The following is a 14,548-nucleotide window of genomic DNA, read 5'->3' as shown; positions in this document are numbered from 1 at the left end:
CTATGCCACCACTCACCCACCACCGTACCACTTAAGCATGCATGATCACTACGAGTGCAGTTAAAATTACCAGTCATCGGGCTCGCATGCTTAGTAGAGTACTAGAGTGCATGGTAACGAGTGATTATAGCCACGTCTATCATGGCTACAATTCCACCGGGCTGGTAGTTAAAATTACCAACCACCGCTCACCCATCATCGGGCTTAAGCATGCATGATCACTATGAGTGCAGTAAAAATTACCAGTCACTGCGCTCATATGCTCAATAGATAACTAGAGTGCATGGTAATGAGTGATTAGAGCTTTATGATTTACCTTTGTCGGAATTACTGCTCGGTGGTGGTGGCTCTCATCAGTCACATCTGTCGTGGCTAAGATTCCATTGGACTGGCCAGTTAATTACTAGCCACCGAAGTGGCACCCCATGGTGTCTTCTTCATGATTACCAGTCCATATGGGGTGTTGCCTAAGATTCCACCATGGTGGCTTGCAATTAATATGGATGGAACCCTGGGCTCCAGCCACCCATGGTGGCTCGAACTTTATAATATATAAGATCCATGAAAGGAACGATTTAGACACACTACAATGCAAATAATTGCGAAGTCGACTTTGGCCATTGGTGGAGCGACTAAGTGGGAGATGGCGGTTTGCAAAAAAGTTGGAAAGTGAGGAGAATGTGGAGGGTGGTGCTTGTGCTGTGGAAGAAAACATATACTCACAGGCTAGAAGATAACTTTTGCCATGGGATGATCACCTTTTCCTATGTAGAGAATAAATCTGCATGCACCATCGCTTTGAATAGGATTGTGAGGAGGTGTCACTATTGTCTGGTGGTGTTGTGGAGGTGCCCTTTCATATCTTTAAGAATCCTTTATTTGCAAAGATGAGGTCTTCTTTAACAAGTGCTATGAGTAGGTCTTGGTTGATGGTTTAAAAGCTACCAAAACTAGATTTACAGTAGGTGGCCTTTCCATCGTGGAGCACGCAATTACTAACTCAAAATTTAACCCAAATTCTATATTTTAGTGCCATCTTAGCATCTATGCTTCACAGGCACACTACATGTGACGACCCACTGCCACATCCTTAGTGCATCCACATCATTATTTTGGGGCACTCTTGAGATCAAAATTTGGCTATCCTTCTGGGAGCCATAACTTTCGATCTAGGTGGAATTTGGAGAATCTCCAAAAATCAAAATTTCTGGACAGCTCATGCTCTGCACATGTGTCACTTATATTTCACATATGGTACTTCCACTTTGTAGAATTTAGAGAAACCTCTTCATCAAAACCCTCCTGATCAGATCGCATCCTCTCCAAACCCAGTACTTAAAATAAATGAAGATAAATTTTATTTTAGTGCTTTTCATCTCGATCGATGTGTAGACTAGTTATAGAACTAGCCTACCTTAGAGGAGAGAACTTCAAAACAAGCCAACTGAAGCCATGCCAAAAATTTTCCAATTAGTTCCCAACTAGCGTCAGTCCCTGCAAAACCTATCATCGGTACTCATCTCACACATATCGATACCTGTTCCATTATTTGTTTGAGGGAAAATTCATTGTTGTTGAGTCACTTGGTAGTTTGGGTTACTCATTGAAGATAGTTGCACATATTGCACTCACATGCCACATTGTAACGTCACTAGCTGACTATTTGTGGCATTAGTTCTTCCACTACTTCTTCAAGCCTTGTCAGTCTTTGCAAAACCTATCATTGATACTCATCTCACACATATCGATACTTGTTCCATTATTTGATAGATGGAAAATCCATTGTTGGTGAGTCACTTGGCAGTTTGGTTACTCATTTAGGATAGTTGCACATATTGCACTCAGATTCCTCTTGGTAAAGTACTAGCTGACTATTTGGCATTGGTCCTTGCACTACTTCTTCGAGCCTTGTAAAGCCTCTAGCTATCACCAGCACTTGTAAAGCCTCTAGCTATCACTGGCACTTGGTTACTATTTGTACACAAGTTTTGATTCTTGGTGCACATGACATACCGGGAAATCACAAGATGATGTTATATTTCTTGATTAAAGTAGCAAGCTCGATGATAACAACTATGGCAATTGAAAGTTCAAAATGATTAACAATTTTTAGCTGAAGGGTTTGTGGGACATTGTTACTGAAGATGACCAAGCCTACCTTGACAACTCCTCTTACTACATATCAATAGCTAGAGCTCACAAAGTTGTGCATCCTTTCAACGAGTTAGCAAGGAATGGGATGATTATCACTGTCAATGAGGACACATTGTTCATAAAATCCAAGACAATAGACAAGTGACTGCTCAAGGAATGGAAGAAAATGGGCTCTAGAAAAGTAGGACATTGTTGGCTCTGGGAGATAAAGGCATGTCAAGACATTTCATGTATGTAAACTAGAATGTTGCACTAATTAAAGAAACAAGTCAACATTTGTTGTTGTGGATTGGACTCTTTTTTCCTATTTTCTTCATTTTCTCTGGGATGCAAGAGAGGGGAAGAGGGATGAGAGGCATTCAGAAAGGCAAGAGCAAGAATAACATAAACAACACTCTTGAGAGAGAGCTTGTATTTCTTAGACTTGCAAGTTTACAACTGAAGAACAAAGTTTGACCTTTTGCCTTTTATACAAGTCACCTTTTAAAGGGAGGGCCAATCTTTTTAATCCTTCCACTCCCTCTATTATCTCTCCTTATCCGGCGGCTCCAAGACATGGTGCCATTCTCTTTCTTTTGTCTTGGCTTCTTGTGGCTCTGCTTTCATTATTGCTTTCCCATGTTTTTTTAATGGCACTTGTGGTATCCAATTTAACCCTAACCCTAGCCCTCTAAACCCTAAACCCTAACCCTAAAACCTAAATATGCGTGTATATATGTGTATATGTGTGTGTGTGTGTGCATGTGTGCGTGTGTGCATGTGTGTGTGTGTGTGTGTGTGTGTGTGTGTGTGTGTGTGTGTGTGTGTGTGTGTGTGTGTGTGTGTGTGTGTGTGTGTGTGTGTGTACCTGTCTCTTCCCTTTGATTCTTTGGTCTACCTAATGGGTATGTATGGCAACCCATGCTAGGGCCTTGACCTATCAGGGATAGACTAGTCTTTGGTGGAAAGGATCCAAGTTCAATTATTGACATAGATGATTGGCAGTAAGCTATCTATTCCACACCATATCATTTTGATTGAGTTTAGGCTCCCACCACTCCAGCTCGACACAACATTCTAGGTGATCACATACCTCCACCAAGTAAGAGATTTTGGTCCTCAACAACCACAAGCTGATGTACATTACAAATGATTGTGGGCCTTATCCCCATCCATGACGATAGTAGTTGAGGGTTACCCAAGGTTGGTATGCATGTATGTGTGAACAGCTTGGACTCCACACAAATATATTTTCTCCTTTCAGTGTAGCCTATTTTGCTCATTTATCACAAGGCTAACTAGGTCATCCGAGCGGATGTCATAGAGTTACACACATATAGGAGCCCACCTAGCGAGCTTCCTATGAAGCTTAGCTATTACAAATATCATTTCCTGCATATATTATAGGAAGACTTCATAGACTTCCCAAGCTACACATGAATCCACCTCTCCCACTCTTTGAAGATCTCAAAAGAGCAGTTATGTGCTCTCACACTGATTACACATTGAGATTAGATGGAATGAGGGCATACATAGACAAGGAAACATCTTCTCTATAGGAGATTGAATCAGAGGAGCACTTCACGTACAGATATCTTGTCTCTTATGATATGTGAGGTCATCAACACTGCCTTTTTAGAGATGAATTCAAACCCCTCTTTAGCCTCTTCGTTCATCCTAATTAGAGATGTATAGCCACTTAGGACATAAAGACAAGGTCAATGTGCTTAACCATACCCCCCTTAGAGTGTGATCACTAAGTTCTTCCAATTGGATGACACAAACTAGCACATTTGGCTTAGTCGAGACCTAGAGCGAGAGACACGGTAAACCAGCAGTGTGTAGATGCACAGATGAGGCTTGGGGATCTTCCCTCCATGCTTGCCAAACCACTACTACAAGACCACAATGGACCATGTAAATTGGCCGATGTCAATGCTCTGTCACAAGTTTCATGCCCTCGCAACACTGATCACCGTCGGAGCCTCTCTCTACCAAGACCCTCTTATCCATCCTTAGCCACCCTGGTTCCTCACACATCATACGAAGGACCACCATAGTGATACCACACTACCAAACTTCCCTTCTCCCCATGGGTTCAAATATTACCATGTGTTTAGAGGTTTGGCCCATGTTGGCAAGAATATCTACGTGTGTTGTTTTTCTAAAATCACCCACCCATGGTTGCAAAATGATCCCCTTCCGGAGACGCCCCAGACCGGGCATCGTTACCAACAACAGAATCACAGCTTCTGCTGCAACGACATAAGTCAAGGCGGCCCATTCCAGCGCCATAGGCCAAGCGAAATTCAAAAGCTTCGAACACCAAGCGGCACTGTTCGATCCTCGCGCTGAAGGAAGCGATATCAATCCTGTTTTGAAAGGATTGGATTAAGGCAAGAAACACCGAGAAAGCATTGAAATCAACTAATCGAAGACCGTTCTCAAAGAACACAGCACTTACAGAATTGATTGAATCAGCAATTTAATCTACAATCTGAGGGGCTGCTCAACTGCCGATAAGTAAAGGAAATTTTCACAAAGACAATTTGGGTTGTCCACGCGGAAGCCAAGAGAACGTGACAGCTTTGCTGCCACCTCGCTTGCTTCCAAAGTGTCAATTTGTAAACCCAACAATGACGGCAACACACTCCTTGGTGCATTGAATGCATCTCGGCCGTGGGCTTGACAAGCGCACTCATGTGTAAACCCGACACTAAGAGGAACAAGAGTGACACATTGTCTGGTGGGTGTAAGTGCCTACACAGCAAAGCCGGATCTCAGTTGAAGATCTGCTATAGTGGTCACTCGCAGTCTCTTAGTTTCTCTTATCAACAGGTGATATTTGGATCTCATAGGTACGAAGCGTATTTTGAGGAGATCAATGGCACGCAAGAGATCAAATGTCCAAAAAACTCAATGGCGTGGATTTAATATCCTCTCAGATGCAACGTCAAGCTTGCCTCCTATAGGAGTGAAGCCGATAAGTGCACAGTTTTATACCAATCAGAATTGTTGGATTTAGATCCAAGAAACCACCATTGGTGGATGAAGAAGTTACGGCAACTTACATGACTCGTTGAAAGAGATCTCTGTTTCATATCTATCATTAGAATGCTAACACTGGCCAAATGGAGGACCAATTGCCAATTGCAGTTTGATCCCCTCCAAGAAATAGGACCTTGATGATTGGGAGGACAGCAAGAGTCATACAAGAGCCCTTTGGAAACTATAGCAAATGATCCAAAAATGGAATCTGTTGAAGAGGAGGAACATAGTAGCACATATAGGAGCCTAAGATGAATAGATGCAAGAATAGACCTTGATAATTGAAAGGATGACAAAAGAGTCATACAAGAACCATTGGAAATAGTAGAAAAGGATCTAAAAGTGAAAGACTATACCTTGATGATGGGAGGATGGTAAAAGAGTCATATAAGAAACAATAGAAACTATAGCATAGAATGAAAGAGTCATATAAGAAACATTAGAAACTATAGCAAAGAATTGAAAGTGGAATCCAATCAAGAGGAGGAATATAGCAGCACACACAATAGCCCAAGACTGATAAACCCAAACCAACAAAGAAGGTTAGGAACAACACCTACAATATAACAATTACAACAATTATAGCAACTACAACAATAGCAACAAAAAGTTCCATAGATAAATTAGCCTAGGGGACCACAAGGAGTGGAAATACCACCCTTTGGACCACAAGTCATAGTTCCACCACAAGCACTACAAATACCACAAAGAGTGACAAGTACCACCAGTTCCACTGCAAGGAGTGAGAGTATGAATGGTTCCATCACAAGGTGCAATTCTGACAGAAGAACTAGCTCCACCCATACCACCAACAAGAACATGTCTGATGAATCCTAATGTAACAAGTCTCAAGTGTAAATTCACAGAGCTCAAGGGTTAGAAAAAAGAAGACCCGGATAGCCACATAGCCCAATTTGAGACACAATAGTAGGCGAATGTTGAGACACAATAGTAGGCGAACGCCTTCTAGACTATGTTTGGGGACATGGAGAAGATGCAATAGCTCGCAGGTACATTGAGTTGCAAGGCCATGATTAGGTTAAGCCCTTATGGAGTTGTGCATTTTTATAGACTACAATGCTTTGAAAACAACATTCTTGGTGTATTTTGGAAAAGAGAAAACCCCAAATTATGTTTGTAATAAATTGAGAGAGTTGAGATAGAAAAACTTGGTGGTGGAAGATTATGTGTAAAAATTATAGAATCTGATTGCATGATTGGATCCAACGGAAATATTGACATGTTTTCTTGGAAATGTATGGATATGAGGGGTATCGATCCAAGTGTCTATGTAAACCCAATTAATTAACAAAAATGAACCCAAACTTTGCAAAGTAGATGAAGTAGGAGATTGATAAACTCCTAAGAGTACAGTTCATCTATCCACTTGAGAAGGTCACATGGCTCTCCTTGATTGTGATCATTTTGAAGGAGAACGGTAAGCTCTAAATTTGTGTGGATTATTGAATGGCGCTGCATGCTCCAATGATAACCAACCTGTTCCCCAATCCCATTCTGTGGTACACTCTTGGATGCCATTGTGGGCCGGACGTGTAAAATTTTTAGATGGGTTTAGCGGCTATAATAAAAAACAAGACAAAAACAAAATAGAATTTGTGATAACCAACCCATTCCCAATCCCATTCACTCTTCAATGCCATTGTGGGCCATGACGTGTAAAAACTATTAGATGGATTTAGTGGCTATGATCAAATACAAATAATCAAAGAAGACAAAAACAAAATAGAATTTTGTGGGGGTTAAAGGTCATTGTGCCTTTACCCCGGTTATGTTCAATACTCAAACACATATATAAATGAATGAAAAAGAAGATTAGGGTGTTCTGCACCCACCAAAACTTGTGTGGCTCTCTGTTTCTCTCTCTCCCTCTTCCGTTCTTGCTTCCGTTGAGAGCACTCTCAACTGGTATCAGAGCCCGGGTGATCTAGCTGAGCGTGCGTGAATGCCTGAAAGCTCAATGGCTTTGTGGGAGGAAAGAGAAGCTTTGTGGAAAGCTTTGTGGGTGACTTTACTTGCATCCGAGTGTGCAAAGACCTTGGAGGAACCTTTGGAAAAGTCACTTTCGTTTTGCGAAGTGGTTTTGAGAGCCTGTTAAGTGTTTTCAAAGAAAAAGTCGTTTTTTGAGCTTTTCCCTGTTCCGTTCAATGACAGAGACTCCACATTGACTTGTAGAGGCAACTATTACTTGCTTTTGGTATCCACTTCACTTTAGGAGCTTGGAAACACCTTCATTCTTGAATCTGGGATCATTTCATTGGATTTCTGGCTCACTGTATCAATTTTTATGTTTTTCTGCCCGGGTGTTGGAGCTCAAGTTTGGAGCAACCATTTGCAGATCTGTCGATTCCAGTGGACTTAGGACATCCTAAAACTTCGATGTTGCTCATCATTCGCACTCCAGTGGAGTTTATAAATAGCTCTATTTCCAAAAACGTTTTTAAGTCCGTGTGTTGGACCCAGTGATTGAGACCACGGTTTCCAAAACCGTCTGTCCCATTGTGTTCCAGATGCCCAAAAACCCCTACCTATCAGTTCTTACGTGATTTGATGGAGGATTTTCAGAGTTATAGATCTCTGTGTATTCGATTTCGTCTCTCTGTTATGCATTTTTCATTCTAAGGTTTTGAAACCTTAGATTTATGCCACATGGCAGTGGATAAGTGTTGACTCCCATTTCTCACTCATCGGTTGGGATTTTGGAGTTCCGGTAGAAGAGAGATAAGAAAAAGAATGCAAATTGGGGTGCAAATCAGAAGGAAGAGAATCCAAAGGAGGACAAAGGAAAAGTGAAGATCGAGGAGATCAATGCAATCACACATCATAGTGACAATGACGTTCTCTTCATGTCTAGTTTATCTGCAGAGTTGCTTACCACTTCAGATGATGCATATTCCCAGGATTGGATTTTGGATTCTGGTGCTTCATTCCATGTTACTCCCCATAGGGAATGGTTCTCCACTTATGACAATCGAAAGACAGGTTGTGTGCATCTTGGAAATGACTATGCATGTGACATAGTGGGAGCAGGTGACATAAAGTTTTCTTTTGCAAATGGGTCTGCATTTGTTTTGAAACATGTGAGACATGTGCCTAAGTTGACCAAGAGTCTTATTTCAGTGGGTCAGCTAGATGATGTTGGTTTTCACACCACTTTTGGCTTTTAGACTTGGAAAATTCAGAAGGGCTCTATGCTTTTGGCCAGGCGTGCCAAGTGTGGGACTTTGTATCCCTTACATGCAATCAGAGATGAGTTCACTTATGAAGAATAAGACTTGGGACTTGGTTTCTTTGCCACATGGAAAGAAAGCGTTGCCATGTAAATGGGTCTACAAAATGAAGGTCACAGGTGATGATGTGCCTAGGTACAAGGCCCGTTTGGTCGCTAAAGGGTTCAAGCAAGAGAAGGGTGTGGACTTTGATGAGATATTCTCTCCGATTGTGAAGATGACCACACTTAGATGCATGCTTGGACTAGTGGCATCAGAGGATATGGAGCTTATGCAGATGGATGTCAAGACAGCTTTATTGCATGGGGATTTGCATGAGGAAATTTACATGGTGCAGCCGAAAGGCTTTGAAGAAAAGGGCAAAGAGCATTTAGTTTGCAAGCTGAAGAAGAGTCTCTATGGTCTTAAGCAAGCGCCTAGAGAATGGTATCAGAAGTTTGATGCTTTCATTCGGTCCCAAGGTTTTAGAAGGAGTGAAATTGATCACTGCCTCTACACTAAAAGGGCTAAGGATAATAGCCTGATAATCTTCGCACTATATGTGGATGATATGCTATTGGCTAGCAAGAATACTTATGAGCTAGATGCATTAAAGGCCAAGTTGCATGAGACCTTTGATATGAAGGATTTGGGACTTGCAGGTCATATTCTTGGTATGCGCATCACGCGTGATCGGAGTAGGAAACTCCTTTGGCTTTCACAAAAAGAGTATGTTACAAAAGTATTGCAGTGTTTCAATATGGAGGGGGGAAAGGCAGTGAGTACTCCATTGCCTCCATATGTGAAACTGAGTCATACAGATAGTCCCAAATCAAATGAGGAAAGGGCCATGATGGCAAAGGTTCCTTATGCATCAGCAGTTGGGAGTCTTATGTATGCTATGATCGCTACTAGATCAGACATTGCATTTGCAGTGGGAGTTGTTAGCTGCTATATGGCTAATCCAGGAAAGAGGCATTGGGAGGCAGTTAAGTGCATCATGAGGTACATGAAGGCTACCAAGGAGATGTGCATCTTCTTTGGTAGAGGAGACATGTGTGTACTTGGGTACACAAATTCAGGCTATGCAGGGCATGTGGATAGTAGGAGATCCACTTCTGGTTATGTGTTCACCTTTGCAGGTGGTGCAATGTCGTGGACGTCTCGCGCACAGAAGTGTGTTGCTTTGTCTACACAGAGGCTGATTATGTTGCAGCCACAGAGGGTTGCAAGGAGGCTATATGGCTTGATCGGCTAGTGGGAGATTTGGGGATTCATCCAGGTGTACCGACATTGCATAGTGATTCCATGAGTGCTATTCAGCTAGCACGGAATCCAGTCTTTCATGCAAAGACCAAACACATTGAGGTCAGGTACCATTTCATCAGGGAGGTACTTAAGGACAAGCGCATAGAGCTTGTCAAGGTTCATACAGATGATAACCCTGCAAATATGCTGACGAAGAGAGTCAGCAGTTTGAGTATTGTCGTGTATTGATGGGCATTGGATAGTATGCTCACTGGTTGTTCTCCCTTAAAGGCACATTGTCCTTTAAGTGGGAGGTTGTGGGGGTTAAAGGTCATTGTGCCTTTACCCCGGTTATGTACATTACTCAAACACATATATAAATGAATGAAAAAGAAGATTAGGGTGTTTTGCACCCACCAAAACTTATGTGGCTCTATGTTTCTCTCTCTCCCTCTTCCGTTCTTGCTTCTGTTGAGAGCACTCTCAAATTTGTGATAGAGTGGGGTGTTTTTGCAAGCCATTTAATGCGGTTTACTCTGAAATGTGTGCCTCTAACTTTTGAGAGTTAGATTCAGCAAGTCTTTGACCCATTCTAACCACATTCATGAGGGTTATCCTAGATGACTTCATCATGTTAGGAAAAAAGAACCAATCATATAGAATGCCTCAAGGGTGCTTTGACAAGTGTAGATGGGCCAAATAAGAATCGAGTGTAGCCAATCATAAAACCACCTTTGGTGTATGCTACGACATGTGATGGTGTGCACGCTTACAAAATTGGTGGGCGGGTCATGATGACATGGAATAGCAAACATGCTCTTCGAGTTTTTTTCTCGGCATCAAAGGGAGGGCCGCAATTCAAAATTTTTACTAGCCACCACCATCATTGTATCTTGGTCTGAAAGGGAGGGCCCCAGTTCAAAAAAAAATCTTAGCATGAAAGGGAGGACCCCATTTCAAACTTTTTACCAACCACCACCATCACTATAGCTCCTTTATTACACCAACACTTCTAGCATCACAATAGAACTATTGTGGCTGTCGTGCATGCCACTACAATCTACAACCACCATGTTGGTGCCTCCATGTGTATTTTATGGCATCATGCCATTACAGCCTACAACCACCATGTTGGTGCTTGCACATGGCATTACTAATGCATTTTTGAAGCCATGGACAGGATTCTTGGTAGACCATTTTAACCATCACGCTTGGTAGACCACCGCCATGGCCATTTCAATCCTACGACAACTTCAGATGGGTTAGTGATGTAAAAACATGTGTCGCTACATGCGACCACCGCAATGGCTAGTAGGCCCTGTGGCCCACATCAAGCACCACGATGGTTCAATGCAAAATATTTTTTGAATCCCTTAATTTAAGGCCAATCATAAAGACATTAATATTGGGATTTTCCCAATAAGACCAATATTAAGACCAACGTTCATAAGACTAGTACTCATAAGACCAAAATTCATAGCAAGTTTGTATATGTTAACAAGCTTGTATTCATAAGACCTACTACAACTGCCACACTAACTAGTGATGCAAAGTACATGGAGATGCAGGCAACCATTACAATGGCTAAAATTATATTACAAGTGGCCCACGCCAACCATCACGATGGTCAAGTGCACCACTACATAGCTACTATCCATGCAAAACATTTTTCGAAGCCCTTAAACTAAGGCCAATCCTAAAGAAATTAAGGGCAATCCTAAAATAAATATCAAGATTTTCCAAATAACACCACTATTCATAAGACCATAATTCATATAAGTTTGTATATATATTAACAAGCTTGTATTCATAAGGCCTACTATAACTACCATGTTGGCAGTTACATGACCATCGTGATGGTTAAAATAATACTGTAAGCATTGTGGCATGGTCGAGCCCACCAACCAAATCCATGCAGAATATGTGCTTAAGCCCTTAGATTAAGGCCAATCCTAAAGACATGAAGGGAAATTAACTGGGATTCATAAGACCAAAATTCATAACAAGTTTGTATATATATTAACAAGCTTATATTACAAAAAGGTGGTATTTTATTGATATAAGAAAGCTCAGCTTAGCAAGAAATGCTCTACTCAACTTTTCTAAGTATGCCTGTCGAGTCGATCAATTTCATGACATCAACAAAACTCTTGCAAGATAAATTCCATGGTCTGACGACTTGTGAATGTGGACCACATACAATCCACACAAAAACTTCATCCCTGTGGGACTCAAACATAGATATCACATAGACTAAATTGGGCAGATTGCCAGACCAACTAAGGTCTTGCAACATATAAACCACTCGACCATCATGGGAGACAACTACCACGCCTTTGGAGATTGCTAGGAACAAGAACAAGATAAGCAGGAGGTAAGACATAGCATTTGGTGGATCCAAAGGGTGGAGACGAAGGTTAAGTAGAAGCATTAGGAAAAATCAGAGTCATTTTGGGTCCTTTTAGCTCAAAAGGAAAATAGCCTCCACCAATCAAAGGAGGGCCAACGTAACACTAAAAATTTTAGAAAACTGAAAACAAAAGAAATACCGTCGAGTTTGCATTCAATGAGGATACTTGAGCTACTTTATTATATCTAACATAAGGTGCAGAATTTGGTATTTTTGACATGACCAATGCATTCGTAGCAAAATCATCAAAAGGACTTTGAAATGCACACGAAGGCTCAAAAAAGGCCAAAAAGGCTAGGAAAACCACTTTGTGCAATTGAATGCAATTAATAGGTTGGCACCCTCAAGAAAACCACTTGTGTACTTGAATGTGATTTGACAGGTTGGCAGGGTGCTAACCTGTCAAATCACACTCAATTGCACAAGTGGTTTTCCTGGCCTTTTTTGCCTTTTTCGAGCCTCCAGGTGCCCGTTTTCGACGTTACAAAAGTCCTTCCGCGGATTTTGTCCCGCTCCGAACGCACCGATGATGCCAAAAATACCAAATTCTACATTGTATGACAAATGATTATGTCATATTTTATTGTTTTAGAGGAAACAATTGAAGAAATCAGGAATTTCTTTCAGGGCCCCAAAATGAGCTCTTTTTTTTCCTAATGGTGCAGCAAGAGGGGACAAGGGTGGGAGATGAGGGAAGAGTAGTGTGAAGTCAACAAGGGTTGTGGAGATAAGGATAGATCAATGTGAAGTTGAAAAGGGTGGTGGAGGCGATGCGGATGGAGCAATGTGAAGTGGATGAGGCCACATGGCACTTATACAACCAATGCCCACTTAGCCACCTCGACAAGAAATTGGATACTTTAATCAAATATTGCAATCAATGAGCAATTGGCTACATAACTAAGGGCCACTATAAAAATTTTCCAATGTGGCACTTTGTTTTGAAGGGAGGAAAGGGCCAAAAATGGACTCCCCTTTGAAGTGCATTGCAAACTTCATTGGCCATAGCAATGGTAGCCAATGGTCAACCCATGATGCAAGGTAGATGGCTATAGGAGCCCAAGTGTCTACTTAATTGGCTACAAGACCATCCCACTTAATTCTAATTGAATTGTAAGGGCCGCCACTGAATCCTCACCACACCATCATTTCACCTAGATGGTGCTATCTACTCCATCATTTTCCAAATGACCGATATGTTAATCACATGACCAAACTTGTGACTATGAAGTTGAAGATAAAATAAGTTACAAGGTTTTGATCTAAAACTAGTACAAGGGTTACAAGGTATTGATCTAAAACTAGTACTCACTTATTGTCTCTTCTAGTGGAAATAGCTAAAAGTTCCACATGTGACCACTAACTAGTGGTAACTGGTGGTGCCAACAAGGTGGGATAGATTTCCACCATCATTATTATAACTGTTCACATCCCAATTAAGCTTATCGAATGTTGTCATAGTGGCTAATGTTCTCTAGCATGAAAATTAGTAAATTTGTGATGAGTTTGAAGTTGAAGATAACATAAGTTACAAGGGTTACAAGGGTCTTGACAAAAACTAGTGCTTAGTAGATGAAACTACTACAGGGAATAGTTAGACAACACATGTCATCACTAACTAGTAGTAGCTAGTAGTACCAACATGGTGGCTAATTTCCACCATCATTTTATAAGTTTCCACGTCCCAATTAAGCCTATTGAATGCCAACACAGTGGCCAATTTTCTCTGGCATGAAAATTGGTTGATCATATAAAATCCCCACTTTAAATCTCTATAACATTCAATCTCTACTTTCCACCATAGTGGGTAGAATTAAAGATGCACCATCAAATCCCTTTATACCTTGCAAGCCTTCTTCCTACAATTGTTACTTATGGATGTGCACATTTTTCGAGAAAAAAAGTCCGAGCAATAATGTTTGACACCAACCATGCTAGTATATTTCTCAAAGGAATATACAATTCTTTCTTAATTTCTCATTTACGGAACCATATACTTACTTATTTATCATTATAACCCTCACTTTAGAGAACATCATCTATAAATGAACAAATAGTGAACACTTTAGAAACTCCTATAAATCCCTCCCTACCATATTCCCTTTGAGGATTATGGTAACTCAATCGATTTAAAATGGTTTCCCTTAGCTTTTGGCAATCCCATATTTGAAGTATTAAGAAGCTCTCATGTAACAATGTATACCATATTCCTTGGATGAGTATGAAAAGGATATTGAAAATCTCATAATTGAAGCCATTATTATCAATCATAAATTAATCTCTAATACATTATCAAATATGGGAAGGCAAGGGAGGTATTTTCAAAATATTCCCTATCCTCCAAACCTAAGTACTTTTAAGAATATGTGGTCCCTACTACTAAACTCCTTCCTACCATAATATGAATTAGTAAAAAGTTAGAACTCTCTTATACATCTTCAAATTTTCAATTTATCTCTTCTATGCCTATAAAAAAATGTAT

This window comes from Dipteris shenzhenensis, chromosome 30 (genome assembly GCF_047967505.1).
Source record: "Dipteris shenzhenensis isolate YYH24624 ecotype China chromosome 30, Dip_SZ_1.0, whole genome shotgun sequence".
Classification (NCBI taxonomy): Eukaryota; Viridiplantae; Streptophyta; class Polypodiopsida; order Gleicheniales; family Dipteridaceae; genus Dipteris; species Dipteris shenzhenensis.
The sequence above is the reverse complement of the archived record's forward strand: the minus strand, read 5'-3'. Positions refer to the sequence as shown.